Genomic DNA, 21,268 nt, shown 5'->3' with positions numbered 1-21,268 from the left:
TGAGCAGGGTAGTGAAGAGTAGTTTCATGTCTGGGGCGTAGCTACGCCGCCACTGGCGCTCGGCTTGCCTAAGGCCCAGCTTCAGGGCTTTGAGGTCCTCAGTGAACCATTTTTGGGCGTCGTGCAGGCGTTTAAGTTTAATCTGTCTGAATGGAGCCACGATATCACTGGCTGACTCCAGCCAGTGTGTGAGGGCAGAAGCTTGGGTGTCGATGGAGCCCAGATTAAAGGGGGTGGAGGTTCTAAGTAGGGTGACAAATTTGCTGAGATCGGCCTTGGTCCAATTCCGGGCTGAGAGGTTGCCTTCCAGAGGTCTGCCAGGGTCGGGAGTGGCCGCAATAGAGAAGGAGATTATGAAATGGTCAGACCATAGGCAAGGAGAGATGAGAGGGGCAGATATGTCCAGGTTGGATGTCCAAACCTGGTCCAGAATGTGACCCTTAATGTGGGTGGCTGACTTTATGTGTGTCAGGCAGTTCATGCTAAATAGGAGGTCAGTAAATGAGATAGAGCAGGCATTCTCCTTTACGTCAGAAGGCCAATAATTGAAATCGCCTAAGACCAAGATTTTTGAGTTATTAATGATAAGTTGGGAAAGCATGTCCCCAAACATCGTGGGAAAATCAGGCATAGATTGGGGAGGGCGGTAGACTAAGACACAGATAAATGGGGTAGCTAAGGATTCCAGTCTCAGCACAAGGTAATCGACCGAGGGAATGCCGACTGAAGTCAGGGCGGAGAACCGGATGGAATTTTTGATAATCGCTGCTACCCCACCTCCCGGCCTGCCGGGAGCTCTGTTTGCCTGGAGGATGTAGTAGCCAGCGGGGATTGTAGCGAGTATATCGGGGGCAGATTCCTCATTAAGCCATGTCTCCGTTAACAGCAGTATATCCGGTTTCTCAGAGTCTAACAAAGCAAAGATTTCCAGCTGGTGTTTTGCCAGTGAACGTGTGTTGAGATAGGTCACTGTAAGGTTGAGGTATGGAGTCCGTTTGTTAGATGGAGGATTGATAATTGAGGGGGGAGCTGAGGGCGGAGAGGTTGCTATCTCAGGAAATGTATCTCTAGTGCAGAGGAGCCCCAGCGGTTCAAAGCCCGACAGACAAACAAGGGAATTAACAAGGCTGTGTATTGGACTCGCTGTTGTTATATATGGACACCGTTGACTTGGGATCGCAATAACAAATGCAAGATCATTTCCTCCAAGGATAGGGCCCCATAAAATCCTGATTGTAAAATATGCAAACAATTTAGACATCCCAGACCAAACTAGAATAGCACTGCAGCATTGCTGGAAGAGTTTTATTATTATAACCTAGCAACAAATTGGTGGCAAAAGCTAACAAAACAAAAGTTATGGTTTTTAGGAAACGTACGGGGGAAAGTCTGGAAACTGGGTTTAACCAAGATTGACTACCCCGCAACATAAAACTACCTGGGGATCTGGCTACTGAAAATGACTGAAAAGCACAAAGCCTAATATTTGAACTTTGCAGACTACATCAAAGTTACATAGCCTGTCTGTAGTTGTAATTCATAAGGGTAATAAAAGCCAAACTTGTTCCAACAATCTTGCATAGTCAACAAGCTTTTCAGTCAAAATTAGACCAGATTTTTGACACGCTGAAATGTATTACCTATAGCCGTAAATTCTAGCTTCCACAGTACACCCCACGGGCCCAGATATGATTGGAATTTGGATTACTATAACAAGATCTAGTATGTGTAGGAAAGTGCCCCTTTTTGCATGGTTGCCCCCACGTTTTGCCAAACTGTTGATTTACTTTGAGTGTGCCCTGGGTTCCTGCCAACCAGGTATCCAGGGCCTATGTTCTTTGCCTAAACTGTACTGTTGCAAAACCCAATTGGCAACTCTCTGGCCACATGTAAGTCCCTTGTAAAGGTCCCATAGCTATCAAGGGCACTTTGACCAGGGAAGGCCTCTAAGGGATGCAGCACTTATTGTGCCACCCTTAGAGGCCCTGTACCTTTACACACACACACTGCCATTACAGGTTGGTGTTTTGGTGCAGAACAAAGTGAAGAGCCGACATGGCACACATCCCTGTGTGCCATGCATACAAACCACTGCCCTGGCATAGGTAAGCCACCCCTCTATCTGGATGCACTATACAAGTGTTGAGGGAACAGGTGCATGGTCCCTGTACCCCTACAGTGACTAAGTAAATTCTTAAACATTGTAAGTGCAGTAATGCCATAAAGAGTATATGGTGCCGGAGATTTCTCATTACGAGCTCCACAGCACCATAATGGCTTTACAGAAAACTGGGAGGTTTGGTATCAAACGTCTCAGCATATTACACACACCATGATGTCAGTGTGGGATTTAATGAAAAATGCACTCAGAGGGCATCTTAGAGATGCCCCCTGAAAAACAACCTAAGTCTAGTGTCCTGGCTGAGTTGGTTCTCGCCAGCTGCCACCACCAGACATGTTTCTGGACCCCTTGGTCGAGAGCCTGCCACTCTCGGGGTCCTGAAATAAAGCACATCCTGGGATGAGGTGCCAAGCCTCCTCCTCCAGGATGGGCAGGGTCCATAAAGAGAAAGCTTCAAAGGCTTGCTGCCATTTTTAGATACCCCAGCAATTTGCTGCTGCCAGCAACTGGCCTCCACCGGTTCTGACCTCCACTTTGGGCAGGAGAATTGGTAAGAAAACCAAGTTAGGAGGAGAGGTGTACCCACCTTTGCCATCCCCACCCCTCAGGTGGGAGAGGCAAGGTGAATAACAACTCTCAGTCACCGCCTTCTTGCAGATGGGGGACCCTGCCAATCAGAGTAAAGCTTATGCCCCCCTCCCACTGGAGGTTGGTATAATAGGGGGTGTACTCACTCCAAGAAAGGGACCTATTAGTCCCACCTGTACCTTCCTGTAACGCCCCTAAATCTAGTATTTAGGGGCACCCCAAACCTTGCCTCCTCAGACAATAAGGGAGAAGAAGAAGGACCAAAGAAGCCATGCTGAAAGAGGAGGACACCAACTGCCTTGGCCCCATCCCAACAGCCTTTCCCAACTTGAACTCTGCTACATAAAAACCTTGGTGTGTCCTACAGCCAGCAGCCCCCCCAAGAACCCAAAGGACCTGCCCTGCCTTCCCAAACCAAGACTTTGTCAGCCGTGAGCACTGGACTTGCTAACCAACAGACTCTGGCTCCAGCCAAATTAGCGAATCTGCACCACTCTGCACCCGATGCCCACATCCTGAGTTTGAGTGGTCCAACACCATGAGGAGGCCTCCCTGGAGATCCTGACCTGTGATCTGGTGGTCCCTGACCTGTCTCAAGTCTCCAACTGACGCCTGCAGCCCCTTTCCAGAGGATCCCCCTGACCGCGACCGGAGCCGGTAAGAAAAACACAATGCCTAAAGACACCCCTGCACCTAACATTCCACGGCCTTGGGTTGCCCAACAGATGGTGTCCCGGCATCCCCAGGCATCCCAACTTACCTCTCCAACAGGTGGTCACCTCCAGAAGATCTTCGTTCTGAGCCTGCAGGGTTTTTTGCAATCTGAGAATTCCGTTTGAAATCAACAGGGCACCCGACTCCAAACCAGCATTCTGCACCCGGCCGCCCCTGTGCCGCTGTGGGTGCACCTTGTGTGCTAAATCAGATTCCCCTTTGCCCTGAGCCTAAAACCAGGAGCTTTGCCCCCACAACCTTGTGGCTTGCTCGTGAGCAGCCACCAACCAGAGGCCTCCTATCCCTTATTGGATAGCATTTGGCCTCAGCACCCGCCGCCCTGGTGCGCTGAGGGTGCTTTGAGAGTGCATCCTCGACCCTAGGACCCTGGTTCTATCCCAGAAACCCAACTCCCACAACCAAGTACTTTACCTGTAAACTGATAACTTCATTTCCTCCGGTAGGATTGCATTGTCTGCTTTTCTTTCAAAATTCTTTTAAGTGTGGAGTTGGTTTGTATGAACCCTTGATAAAGTGCAAATATACAAAAACTGAATTATTTACCTTTTGTCTAGGAAATGGAACAGTGTGATATCTAGGCATATCACACTGATTAGCAAAAGTAGCTTAAAAAGAAATAACATGTACAGTATTCTACAAAGTAACTGAAAAGTAATTTTGACTGTTGACTTACCTGTAATCAACGAACTGCATTTTAACCTGCATTCAACTGTAATTCACTGCATCCAGCTTGCGAAGTATTATTTCACTTACCTGCACCAGGCCTGGCTTTGTTCTAGAAATAAAAAAAGCTAAATAATATATTAATACAAACAAAATTGGTCTGAGTTCAGTCTGTGAGTGTATGACATGATGTATTGCTTGAGTGTGTACAACAAATGCTTAACACTACCCTCTGATAAATCCTTACTGCTCACCCACACTACCACAAATAAAGGGTAAGGTATTATCTACTTTTACGTTTGTCTACCTTTGTGGGTTCCACTGGACTCTGTTCTCACTATAACTTATTTTGGTATGGTATATACAGAGCCAGCTTCCTACAGTATGCAAATCCCAATTTTTCAGATATTACCATCAGATAATCTATCTCAAGGCCGGTACACTAAAAACAGTACATCAAGACATTTTAAATGGTCCCATCAAAGAATGAGCCAGGTTCCAGAAACATGGCAAGCTCTGATTTAGACCTGAATATAGGCAGTTTTAGATGAAACAGGTTCTCCCACCCTGGCCTAAAACAAATAGTGAATAAACAGATTATGGCAAAATCAAGAAAAGCCAACTTAGAATCCTTGCAATTACATGAACATTATAAACCTATCCTGCCATCATGTGAAATGCTTACAATATTATCTGAAAGAGTCATTAAGTTGGTCATGCCTTACAAATTGTATGCTCACATGGGGCCTGCCTCTTCTAATTAATTATCTTTCACCACTATTCCAGAATGCTGAATATGTAATTGTAAAAAACAATCCTTTATACACCTACTTCTTTGCTATCCAGAATTTGTGACTGCACGCTGTACCCTTTTGAAACCCATGTTCTTATTTCATGGAACACAAACTGTAAGGTGGCCTTATTACTATGTTTTAACTCGGCTAACATTATGGTGTTGGCCTGATATGGGAAATATTTTTAAATCATGCTAACCACATTCAATACTTGGAAGTAACTTAAATCGGACTGTTTTAGGGATACTTCACAATATATTAACGCTGGAAGACTTTGAATTATAAACCGCATTATTAGTCTGAAATCAAGCACGGGCAGGGTGGTCTTCTACTGCCTGTAGACATACTTGTTCGGTTTTAACAATTACATGTTACTTGACATTAGACTAACAATACAGAAACCACAACAGTTGTATTTGAAATGTGAAATTAATTGCGAGTAGTGTACTCTGTACAAGGAGTTTTAATATTGCAGTGTTTATTTGTAAAGATTTTAATTAAATATGGACAATAAACTATTCACTTACACACTGGTAAATATCAGTGTGAATGGGCTTCGCATCCATCACAGAAAAGGGGCCAAATATGATATAGAGATGGCACATTTTTTGCATGAAAACTGGCATTTTTGGCCATGTGGGTATCTGCTGAATTTAGGCGTGGCATCAACCCAGGCAAAACCAACCACATATAGCACCCGAGGAAGTTCATAGTGGTGCAACTTGTATTGATGTCACTACATTTGTTACCCACAATGTCCTGCAAATCTCAAACGTTGGCTTAAATCATGCATTTTCCTCACATTCCTGTGAGAGGAAGTTCAGAATCTGTGTGGAGTATGGGCGTGATCTCAGCCATCACCGAGGAAAACCTACCAAACCTAAACATTTATGAAATCTAAATAACATGGGGAGTTCAGGATAGTCTGCCTTGCATGGATCCCATTAACTTTACTACCCAAAATGCCCTGCAAATGGCAACATTTGACTAAAAGCATGTATTTTCTCACATCTGTGATGGAAAGTTATGTAATCTGTGGGGATCCACAAAACTCTAAATGCCCAGTATTCCCACACTTCTTCACATTTTTCCCTGGTGCCTAATGGGATTTCTTCCCCATGAGGGGTAAGGGAGGTGTAGATTGATAGTAAACCTACCCCATCATCTTAGGTTTATGTCTCTGCAATTAAGCAGTTCTTTAAATTCTGGGCTTCTTCACTGGGGCCATACCCTATAAGAAAGACATTGCACATAAATCTAATCCATTTATTTGTGCATCCCTTATATGGATTTCTTGCGTGCATTATGTAATGCTTTTTAAAGTTGAATACCTAAAGGTTTGCTAAGCTCTGAACAAAGGTTGCTCCCATTTCGACTAATTTCTTTTGTTTTAAAATGTGTCTCTCTTCAGCATCATAAAATTCTCCATTATTGCTAATTTTGCTATCTCCATAAAAATTACAGTCATGACTCTCCTGGTGATTCAGCTTTGGTTCAAAACTCCCCTTATAACATCTAAAGCCGTTTCTTGGAAAATGTTACTATAAAAGAATTCTCTATCACTTATAACCAACAGGTCCTTCCCTTTCTCCAATTGTTCACCTCTAGACTGTTAATGACCCCTTACATAAGATATCATTTTAAGGACAACTGGGGTCAGAAAGAAATCTGTATATTTACTTAGCAGTTCAAGTAATGAGTTTACACTAGTGACTATAGGGTGATAGGGTGATAGGGTTGTCTACTATCTTCATATGTATCTTTCGTAGTGCACACAATGCGGTTGTATATGGCTATATATTTATTAAGATTTCATATTGCTGAACCATTAATTCTCTAACCCAAGTTGAATTAATTTTTGGATCTCTAGATTCAATCTGTTCATTGGATATTTGGAAATGGTCAATAATAATCCACATCACCCAAAAGCTTTTGTGCCTTTTATTCATATTTATCCTTATCCATAAACCTTTGCACCGCCTTTATCTGCTTGTTTTACTGTAAGGGACCCATCTTGAAGAAGGTCATTGAGTTTTTCCTGCTCCTTTCTACTCAGATTATGTACAATTCTGCTGTATCTGGAGCATCTTTCAATAACGTGTAACCCCTTATTTATAATTTTCTCGATATTGGATATTTCATTGGTAGTTCTGATATAGGAGATATAACTTCACTCTCAACCCAGTCACATCTTTATCTTGATAATCATTTTCTCTTCGTTCAAAGAACCATCTAAGTTTACAGTAAATTTTCTGTACATCGAAATAAGTTTTGAAGAAGTCATTTCCTTTTCACTGAAACAAATGGAAAATCTCTTCGCTAGAACTTTAATCTCATGATTAGTTAAAGATTTCTTTGAAAACGTTACAATCTCTGGTCTTAGGTTTTGTTATTCAACACATCCTGCTCCTGTTTTGTTAGGGTCTTAGTTTCTTCCGCCAGGGTCCTTGTAATCCCCCTCTGTCTCTGCCTTGTCTTATTCCTTTTCTCTTGGGTCTCCAATTCCCTCTGTGGATAAAAATGTTACTTCTACTGAGGTCAGTTGTTTGGTACCCTACTTCTTCAAGATACTGGGCCAGTGTGCCTGGTCTTTTCTCGTCTTGTTCTAGTGAACTATTTGAACTCTCTGAAAATGTCACTACTTTCCGCCTATTTTTCTGTTTATTTGATGGGTCCTGTGGCTTATAACTATTAACTTCTGGTTGTGTGTAATTATAATTCGATAAAAATGGATGTACAAACATTTTATCATAGTTAGATACCTCTATCATCATAATCTGTAGCAAACATCTGCATTGGCTGCAATAACACACTTGAACTTAATCCAGTTTTAGGCACAAATGGAACATCAATAACAATCAGGGGTTTAGTGTAGAATGTACAGACAAGACTTAGTGTGTAGGGATGAAGATTTTTGTCGCATAGCCATGCTGGAGGCAGTGCAATGGCCAGGCTCGGCCATTGTCTGCTAAAGGGAGTTCAGAATTTTGATCATGATAGCAATTGATTTCTCTACACCTTATCCCTGTCCATCTGCAGTCTTCATTCAATTCATGTGGCCACCCTGGTCTTGGAGAAGGGGCCTTGGCTGAAGTATGAAGCAGATCGTGTGACTTTGGCATTTGTGCTGCACTGAGCTACACTGTTCGGTGGTGCTTCTCTGCCTCCTGCCTGTGACAGATATGAGGCCTGGAAGATGAATGGCAGTAGATAGCATTGGCAATGTGCCTTTGGATGTACTGCTGGTCACTCTGAGCAGTGTCAGTTTACTGAAGACTCCCCCGATGCTGGAGGCACAACAAGTGGACAAGGGTATGGCGAGTGAGCCCTGTGATGGAGCTGCAAAGAAGGAACAGATGAATGCTGGTGGGTGGCATGGCAATCCGGTAATTCCGCCTACTCAGAATGTATTGGAGACTCTGCATTCTTCTATAGATATGGATTGTGCAACTATAGGTTAGGCACTTTAAGGAAGAAGGTGATTATAGCTCAGGAAGTAACAAATCATATTACACAGAGCAGAGGAGCAATGAAAGCAGATGGAAGCAGAGAGTCAGTGATTGATAAGAAGATGCAGTTTAAATATTTGAAAGAACTTTGACTTAAAAACCCTGAATGGTTATACTAAAAGAGCTTAAGGAGTGAGAGGAGGCAAAGAAAATCTCCCTTACCTCTGATGGACTGCCAGTGAGTAGGGGGGCTAAAAAAGATTGTGTGATGCTCATCTAGCAGGTAATACCACTGCCAATAGTTTAAACAGTGCAAATGGCATACCAAATACGGCCGACATTTCTAACTCAATTATTTTAACTAATAAAGGGGATAAAGAGCTTGCCTCCCTAAAACCTGTACTCTAGCTATAATTATTTTATGTGATTTAACTGGGTAAAAGAGAGGTATTTAGAAATTAAATCTGCTGGAATCTTGGAACAATTATGGAAAGTTTAGGCTATTAAATTAGTGATAACAAAGTATATAAAAGTGGCCACCTATAATATAGGTTATCTTTATGGATGCAATGATTGCCGGGTACAGGAACACTGGGAGACATAGAAGACATTAGCAGGCTCTAAGAAAACAGCCAAAATGGGTAAAGTGGCGAGTATGGATTTACAAGTTCTATCAAGGTTCTATTCACAATAAATATAGAGGTGGCAGAGAGTGCAACAGTTTTAGAAGGAGCAAAGCACCTGCTCACTTTTGCCAGAGTCATTGGGCGATATAGAGGACAAAAAATCTAACTAGGACACTGAACTTGTTGTTGAAACCTTGAGGTGGGTCATCAAAGGACAGATTTAAGGGAATGGCTCTCATGATCCAAACTTACAATAGTGGATCCATTTCCAAAGTAAATGATATTGCGAAGAGGTTGCCTTTAAATAGAGACTTCCTCTACTTCCTTTAAGGAATATGCAAGTATTAGCATCCAACACCCACTGCAGCTTAGTTAAAGAAATATAAAAAGCTACAGAGGTTTCAACTGCTCGCAATTGAGGCGGGTCTCAGAAGCAATCCATTTTACCTGACATTGCTATTAATAGATTGCCCCACACACTGACCAAAGAGAGCATCATATAAGGGCGTAATATAGAGTCATTTTCTGAGAGTGACGTGAAAGTGATCTTATTTCTGATAGTAATGATGATGACGCTGTTAGCGACAATGACCATAATAAAAGCATCATAAAATCAATTGCTGCCTTATCTCCACAAGGGAAACCATAACAAGCAAAATAGTTTGAGGTGAAAGCTGGTGGTAAATCAGATATTCAAGACACAGTAAGATACAGGGAGAGTTGCAACCAAGTTTAGTGCTGTTCTGTATACTAATTGCCTGCAGATGAAAAGAAGTTATAAAAGCTCAGATATTGAATTCAAGTTAGAGTAGGTTGCTCTTAACAAGCAGAGTATGTCAGATGGAATTTCAGGAAACAATTACAAAAAGGGGAAAGGAGAATAACTGTCAATTGAGATATGTGGAGCCTCAAAAATGCTTTGAAAAAGCTATCCATTCGATCATAGATGTAGAGAATAGCTCGAGACAATCTAAAATTAGATTGTTTGGGATCCTAGAAGGCGCTTAAGACTCTCTTGGTTTGATCCCATAAGTGGGCAACCTGATCCAGACCTTCATTTACAATTTCAGTAAGTGAGGCCCTAATGAAGACATACCGGTTGCTAGAGCTAATCAAGTCCCTTTCAGTAAACTCAATCTGGATTTCTACCAAATCCAATTTAGGTTTATTTTCTGAAATCTTGTAACAAAAAGAAGATTTTGAGTAAAGTGAGGGAAGTGAAATCATCTAGACTGCTCGGTGCATATTACTTGGACTTTCTTTTGAGACGGCAAGCCAGGATTATAAAACCAAATTAGTTGGAAATTATGGATAGATCAGGGAGCTGTGAAATAACTAAGAGTGTCATAGACATGTATGGCCACTGAAACAAATATAGGTTATCAATCAATTGCATATCATTTGTTTGCTCTAGAATAGAAGGCGGCAGAGCCTGTAAGAGCTCTCAGCCTTTTTCATGCCAGCAGCAGAGCGGACGTGCAGTGTACGTGCGCAGCGGGCGTGCTGCTGGCGCACCAAAGACATGCCAAAGGCAAGCCTGTCTGTGCCCATCCACGGCCGGCTGGGGCCAGGGGTCAGCCACCATGCCCTTTTATTTTATTATTCCTCAGAGGCACTTACAAAGCTGTATTCAGCATGTTATCAACTAGCCCCCAATGTGTTAGATAAACTGCAAAAGTTAGACATACTAAATGACAAATCTGTCACCTCCGATCTGCTCACTCCTTTACTATAATAATTTATCATAGGATCATCTATAGATCCTACTCCCTCAAACCTAAAAATGATTAAATCAGGGGCATGTACCTTAACACTAGATCCATGGTTAAGGACCAGATCGAAAGTTTTATTCTTTTTGAATCTGATTCCCTGGATAGCTTATTGTTAACAGAAAACTTGTTAACAGACAAATCCTCTCCAGAAATCCTAGCGGCTCTCCTGGCAGACTACAATCTTCTTCAGAAAAATAGGTTCACAGGCAAAATAGGTGGGGAGTAGCTGCCGCAATTAAGAAACACCTTAGGTTTGTCAGCCTGATTCCATCAGCTATCCCTATGGTCATTTCCTCTTGATTAAGCTCGACTCTCCTACTTCTCCCTTTATTTTTTCAGTGGTGTATCCACCCCCAGGCCACATGCAACATTTTCCACAACTTTTTGCAGAATCTTTATCCCCTTGGTTAGTGACAATGCTAAAATCCTGATAATAGGCAATTTAAATCATTGGGCTAATGAGGAAGCAGGTGGACATGCATCTAAAGAACTTACTGACTTGTTAAGCAACTTAAATTTAGTACAGCAGATGTACTTATAATACATGTGAAAGGCTGTACGTTAGATCAGGTTTGATCCATTAACTTATCAGTAACTAACATCACAGCCTCCCCATCTGTCTGGTCATACCATTACTTAAATAGATTTTCTTAACTTAGCCTGACCTCTCATGAACCATCTCCTTGTTCTGGACTTCATTGCAGAATTTGGTCTAGAGAAGACCTTGATTCCTTTCTTGAATTGTAAAACTGTATCCTTTCCATTATACGTTAGTGTACTGGATTTAATGTCCTGATCAAGGAATGTGAATAACTGTGGAAAGAATAGATCACATGTAATACAACTTTAACTTTGCAAAAGAAAAATCTTTTATTTGATTGCATTTCATGCTTTTGGACTTCAGTGTTTGCCTCAATATTTTCTTCTGATATTTGGATGTCTACCAGGGCTTCTCTGGTTTTGGCTATCGCACTCCAAGTGGCAAGGTGTGCATACCAGGAGAGCACAAATTCAGAATTTTGTTTGCTGTTTATATTGACTTCAATACATATTTCTGTGCAATTTACGATCTGCGGAGACTTTGGCGTGGCCACCACTATTCTGTGAATTGTTCAAACATATTCTGTTTGGCACGCTACAAGCTTAGCATGAGGATTTATAATTGATTTTTGACATTTTATATTGCACAACATGGCTAATTTAAATGACAATAGGGATACTCTATTGGAAGAACTCTTTCAAAATATTAACAGATTTAACCCTGTCACTCCAGCTGGAGAAAATAGAGAAGGTCTTAGGATGAAGTTTGTTTAATTGGAGCATCTTAAGAAACAAGAACTGTTCAGATGGGGAGACTTCACCATTTTACATAGATATATAGATAGCAAACAAATCCAGAGAGGTCTTCAGGTGGTTATTTTCCCTTATTTTGAGGACTTGGGCTCAGATCTCCTCAAAGAATGGAACCAACTTTTGTACTCTTCTTCTGATATGATAGATATTTTAAATAGGGAAGCTATGTCTAAGAGAAAGAAACTTCTAAAGGAAATAAGAGAAGTAGAGAAGGAAATCAGGGATGCTAACCTACCAGAAGCTGTGGAAAAGAACTATACAATTTTAAAAAGAGAACTTACACAAACATCAATTGTATATCACATAAAAAAGATACATAAGCTATGAAAGGATGATAATGACAACAGAAATTGTAGGGTTTTTTCATAGGTCCGCAAACTTGACAATGTTAAAATGAGTGTACCAAAGGGTCCCTAGAAAATACTGCTAGCATCTCGGGACCCACTGCTTCCACAAGCAAGTCAGATGTATCTAGTGTAACTAGTAGTGAATCAATTAACTCTGCATGGCCACAAACCTCCACCTCCATCAATATATTGCCTTTTTGATTAGAACTGGAGAGATATCACAAAGGCAACAGGCAATCCTACAAAAGACAGGATACTCATCCAAAAAACTGGAAGGGGGCAAAACAGACATGGGAGAAAAATAAAAATAGAGAGAAGGAATGACTATGAGATCTACTGCGTGCAGTCAGAGGAACTAACACACTGATTTATTTTCTGATATATGCGATGTTGATGTACCTTGTGATGATGTGACAGTTTGTTAATCTTTCTGACTTAAACCTTGATGATCTCCAAATAAAGGTCTTAAGCAAACGTCTTGGCTTTGTCCCTTAGTCGCTACCTAGTTTCATTGATGTGCATACCAATTTGTTCACAACTTGAAACTATAAATTCTATCAAGAGAAGGGAGCACCTGTGATCCTGATACAGCCAGTAGCTATTGAATGTGATGTGCCTATTAAGGACAAACGGGATATACAGACATTACTATCTTTGGAATGTGCAGCAGACAATACTCCTTCACTCTTACAAATCTTGGCGGATCTTGATGTTAGCCCTAATCTTGACATTGATAGTGGCCTAAAGACTAAATCTTAAGTTTTATGCCATTCTTTCCATCAGGCAATCTTATAGAAATCTTTTACAAAGAGATAATGAAAGAACTGTATAAACTGGAGAGTGTGTACACCTCAGGACAGAAGCATATACAACATAATACCACTAAGGAGGAAAGACGAGCACTGTTGTCATTATCTAAAACACATGACATTACTATTAAGGAGGCTGACGAAGGTTGAAATGTTGTCATCATGAACACAGAAGACTACAGTACAGACATTTACTGACAGTTAGCAAATGGCATCACTGAACTTTTTTAAGGACATTAACATTGAAATTGAATGTAGGTTGAAGCACCAGAGGGAACAGTGTCTCCTTACTGGCATGGAATACAGGTACATATTTAATCCTACACCTAGGGTATCGTGTAGTTATGTCCTCCCAAAGATTAAACAAATAGGGTGCTTTACCACATGGGTGATCTATAATATCTGGCATAGGTTCACAGACAGAAAAACGTTCCAAATATATAGACTTATATTTACAACCCTTTGTTTGTAATCTGCCATCTTATAAAAAGGACACAAAGAAATCAGATTTTGAGTGGACTGAGATAATTTGTTGTTTACCTTGGACGTCTGTTCATTATACACTAGCATCCCGAAAACTAAAGGAATTGCTGCCATTCAGCACTTTTTAGACACTAGAGATACTACTTTACTAGAACATTCTGAAATGCTTTTTGACTTGATCATGGTTGTCTTGTGGGCAAACGTTTGCCCATCATTTGCAAACCTCTTTATTTGGGGGTTCTTTGGAAGAAAACATATTTGAAACCTATGCTTTCCAGAACTGACAGAACACATAATATATTGGGGCGGTATATAGATGATGTGTTCATGTTCTGGTCTGGAGACACATGGGCACTAACTCATTTCACGCATCACCTCAATGACAATGCCTTCAATATCAGATTTACATACCAACCTAGCAGTACCAGCAATGACTACTTGGAGGTCACCCTGTGCATTGAGAGAAACATGATATACTCTAGATTATTTAGGAAACCCACTGTCTGCAATGCAGTAATGCATGCAACCAGTTCACATCCCTCCTCTCAAATAAAAGCAGTTCCCCATGGGAAAATGGCATGATGCAATTGCAGCTCAGATTCCATTTTCATGACAGAACTGCAGAAGATGGAAAGCACATTTATGACCAGAGGTTATCCTAAGAATACACTAAAGGAGGTGAGAAACAAGATCAGTTGAGTTAAACGAGACATCCTTCTCATCGGTTCAGGGCAGGGTAGAGTAAGGAAACACAAACGGCTATCCCTCTTTACCCCATGCAGTGTACTTAGTTCCCAGAGCTATAGGATCATGCATTGACATTGCCATTGGGTGTATTTAGAATACCCTAATTGTTTTATAAACAGTTTGAGTTTGTTTAGCTGTGTCCTGTTGGTTTGATTAGTCTCTGCGGGTCCACATAAATTATGCATGTTGGCAATGCCTGTAGACTTGTCTGCTACACAGTGCCACTACCATCTCCTCTCAGCAATCTCTAGGTGCGCAGAAGTAGAGTTTTCTGGTGTTAACTTGTTATACAGTAGTTTGCAGCATCCCCTTCTCTCTAAATTCGTTTTTTGCATTTAGCTTTGTGATTACGGGAACCTTTTATTTTGATTCCATGTCCTTATAGTACAGCAAGATGCTTTCTGCCTATGTGCTGATTACTACTACTGCTGTTAGCCAATATCTTTTCAGGTACAATGTTCTAACTGGTGGTCTATGGGACTTCAGTTTGTTATTCTAGGTGTCATACTTCTATTCATCATATGTGTTACTTTCTATTTGCACTATATATATATGTGTGTAGTGATGAGGCACTCTTTTCTAAAAGAAATACATTTTGACATTTAATATTTACCTTTTGATGACACGTTGGTGTTTTTCTGTCTCTTGATGGTGATGGTTACACTACATTTGTTTATAAACCCAATGTCATTGATACATCTGTATAAGCAATTGTCTATATAATTTTTCAGCCTTAAAAATGTATTTATGACAAAACATGTTTTGGCTGCCTATCTGTACCGGATATTATGTCCTGATCAAGGAATGTGAATAACTGTGGAAAGAATAAATCACATGCAATACAACTTCAACTTTGCTAAAGAAAATTCTTTCATTGAATGCATTTCATGCTTTTGGACTTCCTATTGCTCAGGACAATCCCAACCTTCATGCAAAAGATATATTTAACTGTCTACAGTGGTGCGCAACACACATGCCCTTCTTCGAAAGTCCAAACAAGCAAGGTGCAACAAGGCTCCTAAATGGTTCTCGGAAGAACTAAAAATAGCAAAATCTGCACTCCGCCAAGCAGAACGAAAATTTTGAATTAACTACTCAACAGAGGATAAGGAAGTCCAATCCTCCCATCTTAAAGAAATTAGCAAATTAATCAGACAAGCCAAAACTGTCTTCTTTTCTAATAAAATCTTGGTCTCTCTGAATAAGTCCAAAGAAATTGTTCGCATAGTCTCTTGAATTGTCCAATCCTGACAGGGTGACTATCCCCATCCAACCAACACAGGATCTATGCAACTCTCTTAATTCATTCTTTGTTGAGAAGATTAAAATAATAATTGGATAGCATCACTGCAAGTTCCCCTCCTAATGTTACATCTATTGAAGATAGTAATCCTCTCAAACTATCTGTCTTGCAGGCTATAAGTAAAGAGGTTTTTCTGAACCTATTATCAAAAGTCAAATCAGGCTCCCCAAATGTCATCTGCTCCCCTGAGAATTTTAAAAAAGCTCTCTCATTTTCCTGACCTAGTCATCACCCTCGTCAACCACTTCCTTAGCCAAGGTATGGTACCCAACATCTTCGAAGAGGCTATAGTGGTCCTGCTTAAAATAAAATAGGCGTGGACTTATTGATCTTGAAGACCTATCAGCCAAACTCTTTGTTGCCTTTCTTGGAGAAAGGATTGGAGGCTCATGTTGCCAGCTACCTCTCTTCATTTTTAGAGGAATCTAACTTCCTCGACCCCCATCAGGCAGGAGTTTTGCCAGCTCATTTGACTGAAGAAGTCATCCTCTCAGTCATAGATGATGTACGGGACGAAGCAGACAGAAGCGTCACCCAGGCGTTGGTCCTTCTTGATCCTTCTGCGGCCTTTGACACGGTTGAGCACGAGCTCTTGTTCGGCCGTGTCGGAGTTGCGGACTTACAGGGCTCTAACTGAGCCTGGGTTGTTTCCTTTTTAAAAGACCGCTCACAATCTGTCCAGCTATCCCTCTTCAACTCCCCCATGATCCGTTTAACCTGTGGAGTACCACAAGGATCTTCCTTGTCCCCCCATTTTATTAATCTGTTTATTCGTCCGCTAGTACACTCCTTTAAAGAAATGCAATTCTGGGTTTATAACTATGTGGACGATCTGAAGCTGTTGTTTACCATTGACCAGTCCCCAGAATCCATGGAATTCTTCCAAAATACCATGCTGTACATCCGTATGTGGATGAATAGCAATCATCTTGAACTCAACTTTGATAAAACTGAGATTGTCATTACACACAATAAGGTCAATCTGTAGAATTCTTCCTTTTAGCCCACCACGATGAATAACTCCCCACAACCGAAGAACTCAGTAAAGAGTCCAGGAGTTCTCATCAACAAGAATCTATCCATGAAACCTCAACTTGGAGCGGTCACATCCACCTGTTTTGTACCAATGCAAAAATTAAGAAGATTGACAAATTTCTTTCTTTTGATGCCTTGGTCCAGGTCATTTTAGCATTATTCATTTCTAGATTAGACTACTACAACTCTTTACATCTTGGCCTCCCCAAGTGTCTGAACCATAAACTTACATTGATTCAAAACAAGGCTGCCAGACTTATTTGTCATAAGCCTAGGCATTGCCATGTCACCACCTTGCTGAGAAAGCTTCACTTGCTTCTGTTGAAAGAGCGCTCTATTTTTAAAATGGGCTGTATCATTTCTGAATCTCTTCATGGCAAAAGACCTGCTTTCATATCATCAAGAATCAAAAAATACACCCCTAATCACAACTTAAGGTCCACTCACAGGAACCTCCTTACAACCCCCTCATTTAAAAAGAAGAGGTTGCAGATTAGTTGTTCTTGCCTCTCGCATCTGTAACTCCCTACCCCCTGAGTTGCTATCTACATCTAACTATATGAGATTCTGGAAACTCTTGAAGACTTGGCTCTTCAGACAAGCGTATGACTAAGTTATTGCCTGCAGTCTGTTGTCTCTGTTACCCAGCGCCAAGAAACCAGACCGGTCTTTGAGAGCTATCAAAAAACCTGTAACATAACATCTATGACCCAAATTTAGATGAACCTCTATATTAAATAGGGCTGCTCTGGAGTTACTGACATGTGAAGGGAAAATATTATTAGTGAGGATCTTAATTGTGTTTTAAACCCCAAGATAGACAATAACAATCCGCTTGTCTCTACTTGTAATCTGAATGCTCAGAGTTCTCCTTAAATTGATTGAGGTTTTGGGTCTAGCATATATTTGAAGGGCATGCTGGAGTATGGAGCCAAGCATTCCTTTTTTTCTCAATCCTATAAATAATATGTTCATACATGTTTTTCCTAAGGTTTCCTAGGATCATAGCTAAACATTGCTATACAGTCTCTCAGTAAGAAAAAAAACATTAATCAGTGGATATTTTCAAGAAACAAATAAAGAATGATTAGTATAAGAAGTAAATTAAAATAATTTTAAGGAACATTTGTACTTTAATATTGGCTCTGCAGCCCTGACTATGGTCCTGGATGCTCTAAAAGCATTAGTAAGAGTGGCAACTCTAAGGTATACTCTGTATAGAAAGAAGAAGGATGCAGAGTAAGCTGTAATACTTACACAAAAATGTATAGGCAACTTCTAAATACAATATATACCTTCAACTTACCATCCAAAAGCCACACTCGTAAACATATGAGGGAAATAACAGTGTTTACGTTTACATTTCTCACCAAGCGTTAGAAGGCACATGGGTATAGATAGTCTATAGATAGGATAATGGCTCAATGATTATGGAGGAAAAGCTAGCACGAAGACTAACGACAATTATAGGGGAAAGGACAGTTGATTTGTAAGCATTCAGGGATTTTCATACAATTTCAATAGTTTTTCCGGGATCCGTATTTAAAAACAAGCTATTACTTGGGTCCAGAAATATTGGCTTATTGCAGTATATTATTTGTCATTTACTTGCTCACAATGCAGTGCCTCATAAGACTTCTGATAACTTTAGAAGTTCCCTTGGGTCCAGAAATAGTGGCTTATTGCAGTATATTATTTGTCATTTACTTGCTCACAATGCAGTGCCTCATAAGACTTCTGATAACTTTAGAAGTTCCCTTGGGTCCAGAAATAGTGGCTTATTGCAGTATATTATTTGCCATTTACTTGCTCGCAATGCAGTGCCTCATAAGACTTCTGATAACTTTAGAAGTTAGGGAAGAATTTAAGGCCTTTCAAGTGGTAAGGCCACATATGAAGACTCTATTCTCACAGAATTCTATAAAATGTTTGCATCTCCTATCACTCTAACTTTATTAGACGTAAACAAGCTATATCTGTGGGGTTATCATGCCCCAATCATGGGAAGCTATTAACATAGTTGTGTTGCTGAAAAAGGGATAGCCCATAGAGGAAAAAAACGTATGTTGTTCTATATTTCTTTACACACTTGCAACAATATGATACACAATTGTCACCTTACTCCTTACTCCGGTTATTGCGAATATTAGTCCTCAACAGCAGAAATGATTTGTACCACAACAAAACACAACAGCACAGGTTATTATGAATTTGACTGTATTTGATGCCACTGGAGCATGTAGAAAAAACAAGGGCATGAATCTATTAGATATAGTGAGTTTGTTAGGGGGTCTAATGTGGTACTAATTGGGAGTGGCAAAAGTCATGGACATTGGCCAAGGCTTTGTTAAGAGGATAGAAACACTATATTTAAATCTCTGTTAAATTATCATAATAGGTGGGGCAGTTTTAGATCGAGTAAGAATCCCCAGGGGTGCAATCCAGGGATTATCTCTATCACTTCTGCTACCTGTCATTTATTTAGAACCGTACCTAAGGCGAATTCTGAAAAGGTAGAGGCTTCATTCTGTTGAAATTAATATATGCAACATTAAACTCTTCATATGCTGATGATGTGGCAATTTATACTTTAATGGTCAAGGAGGCTCCATGTGACACAAAAATTATATGGTGGCAGCCTTTGGCTCAATTTTTTAATCAATTCTGAACTCCATTAAAAAGCAGATAGTTATGAATCAAGATAGTAGTTTGGCAACATTCCACATGGTACGAGAAGCCACTTACATAGGGGCTCATATTATCAGCAAGATTATCTTGTCACAAGAAAGGAAATTATGAAGCATTTCTGAGGGCCTCTCTAATATATTTATACACAACTGCCATCAGCTTTCCACTAGTTAAATGAGGTGATGCAATATTGTTAAAAAGACCATTCTCCTGAAGATGTTGTTCCTCTTTTGATCTATCCCACTGCAAGTTGCAAACTCCTTTTGACCACCACCCACCTAAATTTCATAAGCTCACCCCAACCTTTTCTGATGTGGCTGTCCATATTATATAACATAATTTTGGTTCACACGTGCTAAAATAATGCACTTCATGAATCGTGGAAGATAACCCCAGTACAACATAATGGTTTTAGTTATTCTGTATCTGCTCAACCTTTAAGATCTGAGAGAGCTAAAGGTTGACTATTCTTCTGGGTTAGGATAGCACTTAATGCGAGAGTCCCCCTGTCAACATCATCAGCAAAGTGATTTAGACAATCACCGCCCAATGCTTTAACAATTTCAATTTCTGTTTATTTAATTTTTATAAGAATTATATTTCCTATTCTGATATTAGAAATTTTAGAAGTTGGTGTGAGATTGTTGCTAGAGTTTCTGATCAATCAAAGGGTACCCTGACTGGTTGTAATGTTGTGGTTTGTGGGAATTTTAAATGCTCTGCTAAATATCAATAGTTATGACGCAGACCTTTTTATTGATTGCGTGCCAACAACATCTTTCTCTGGGACTAAATACAGGGGGAAGAAAGAAAGTTTGTCACGGCGTTGGATTTGGTTAATATCCATGAATGTTATTCAAGCAATACACCCTCATTGTACACTTTCTTTGGCAAAGGCTGTGCCACCATTATTGATTATATATTTATGTTTAGACTTCTTGTGAATCTTGTTGTAACATGCAACATAGTAAAACTGATGATTGATGAACACAACCTGCTCACCCTTGAACTTGAATATTCTGGCCCTCAGTTAGTTGTATGGCCTGGTGATGCAGCACGTCTGTCCACCAATAGTCATGCACAACTGTTGGTCTGGAAATTTCCCTGTCCCCAAACCTTTTTTTAACCACACTTATCACTGGCAATTTGAGTAATACTATGACTGCCTTACCACGGAGAAGGATGATATTCTAGTGGTCGAAGGCCTTTATGGATATTCATACACAAGTATGAACTATGCTCCTACAACCTATCTGTCACTAAAATAACCCTACTCCCAGGTAGTTTGACACTGCTTGCTCCCAAGAGAACTGTCTCTGAGGCAAGCATTGGGATGCAACCCCAGGGATTAAGAGAAAGTCAGGAGGTGGAGGACTGTCTATTATAGAACCCTACGGCTGAGAAATGAAGAGATTAGGGCATCCAATCTCACCGCTTTAATGGCAGCTAGTAAGATTAAAGAGTCCAAATGTTTTTGATCTACAGTTAACCGCATTAGGAATGAATGACAATGTTAGCAAGTCTCCCCTCAACTCTCACACATTTCTGGTGATCTTTGGGTATCCCATTTCTCCAAAGTTTACTGCTTCCATAGTAGCTTTAATTTTAACGAAGTAAAGTCCATAGGCATGGCTTCTATTGTCAGCAACGAAAGCTGCAGGCCCCAACGGTGTTCCTATTGACCTATGCAACTGTAAAGATGATTTCTGTGCTCCTGTTTTTAAAATGCTTACAATTGTACAAAAGTATCATCT

The sequence above is a fragment of the Triturus cristatus genome, chromosome 12 (assembly GCF_964204655.1).
Source record: "Triturus cristatus chromosome 12, aTriCri1.1, whole genome shotgun sequence".
Taxonomy (NCBI): Eukaryota; Metazoa; Chordata; class Amphibia; order Caudata; family Salamandridae; genus Triturus; species Triturus cristatus.
Note: the sequence above shows the minus strand (reverse complement) of the source record.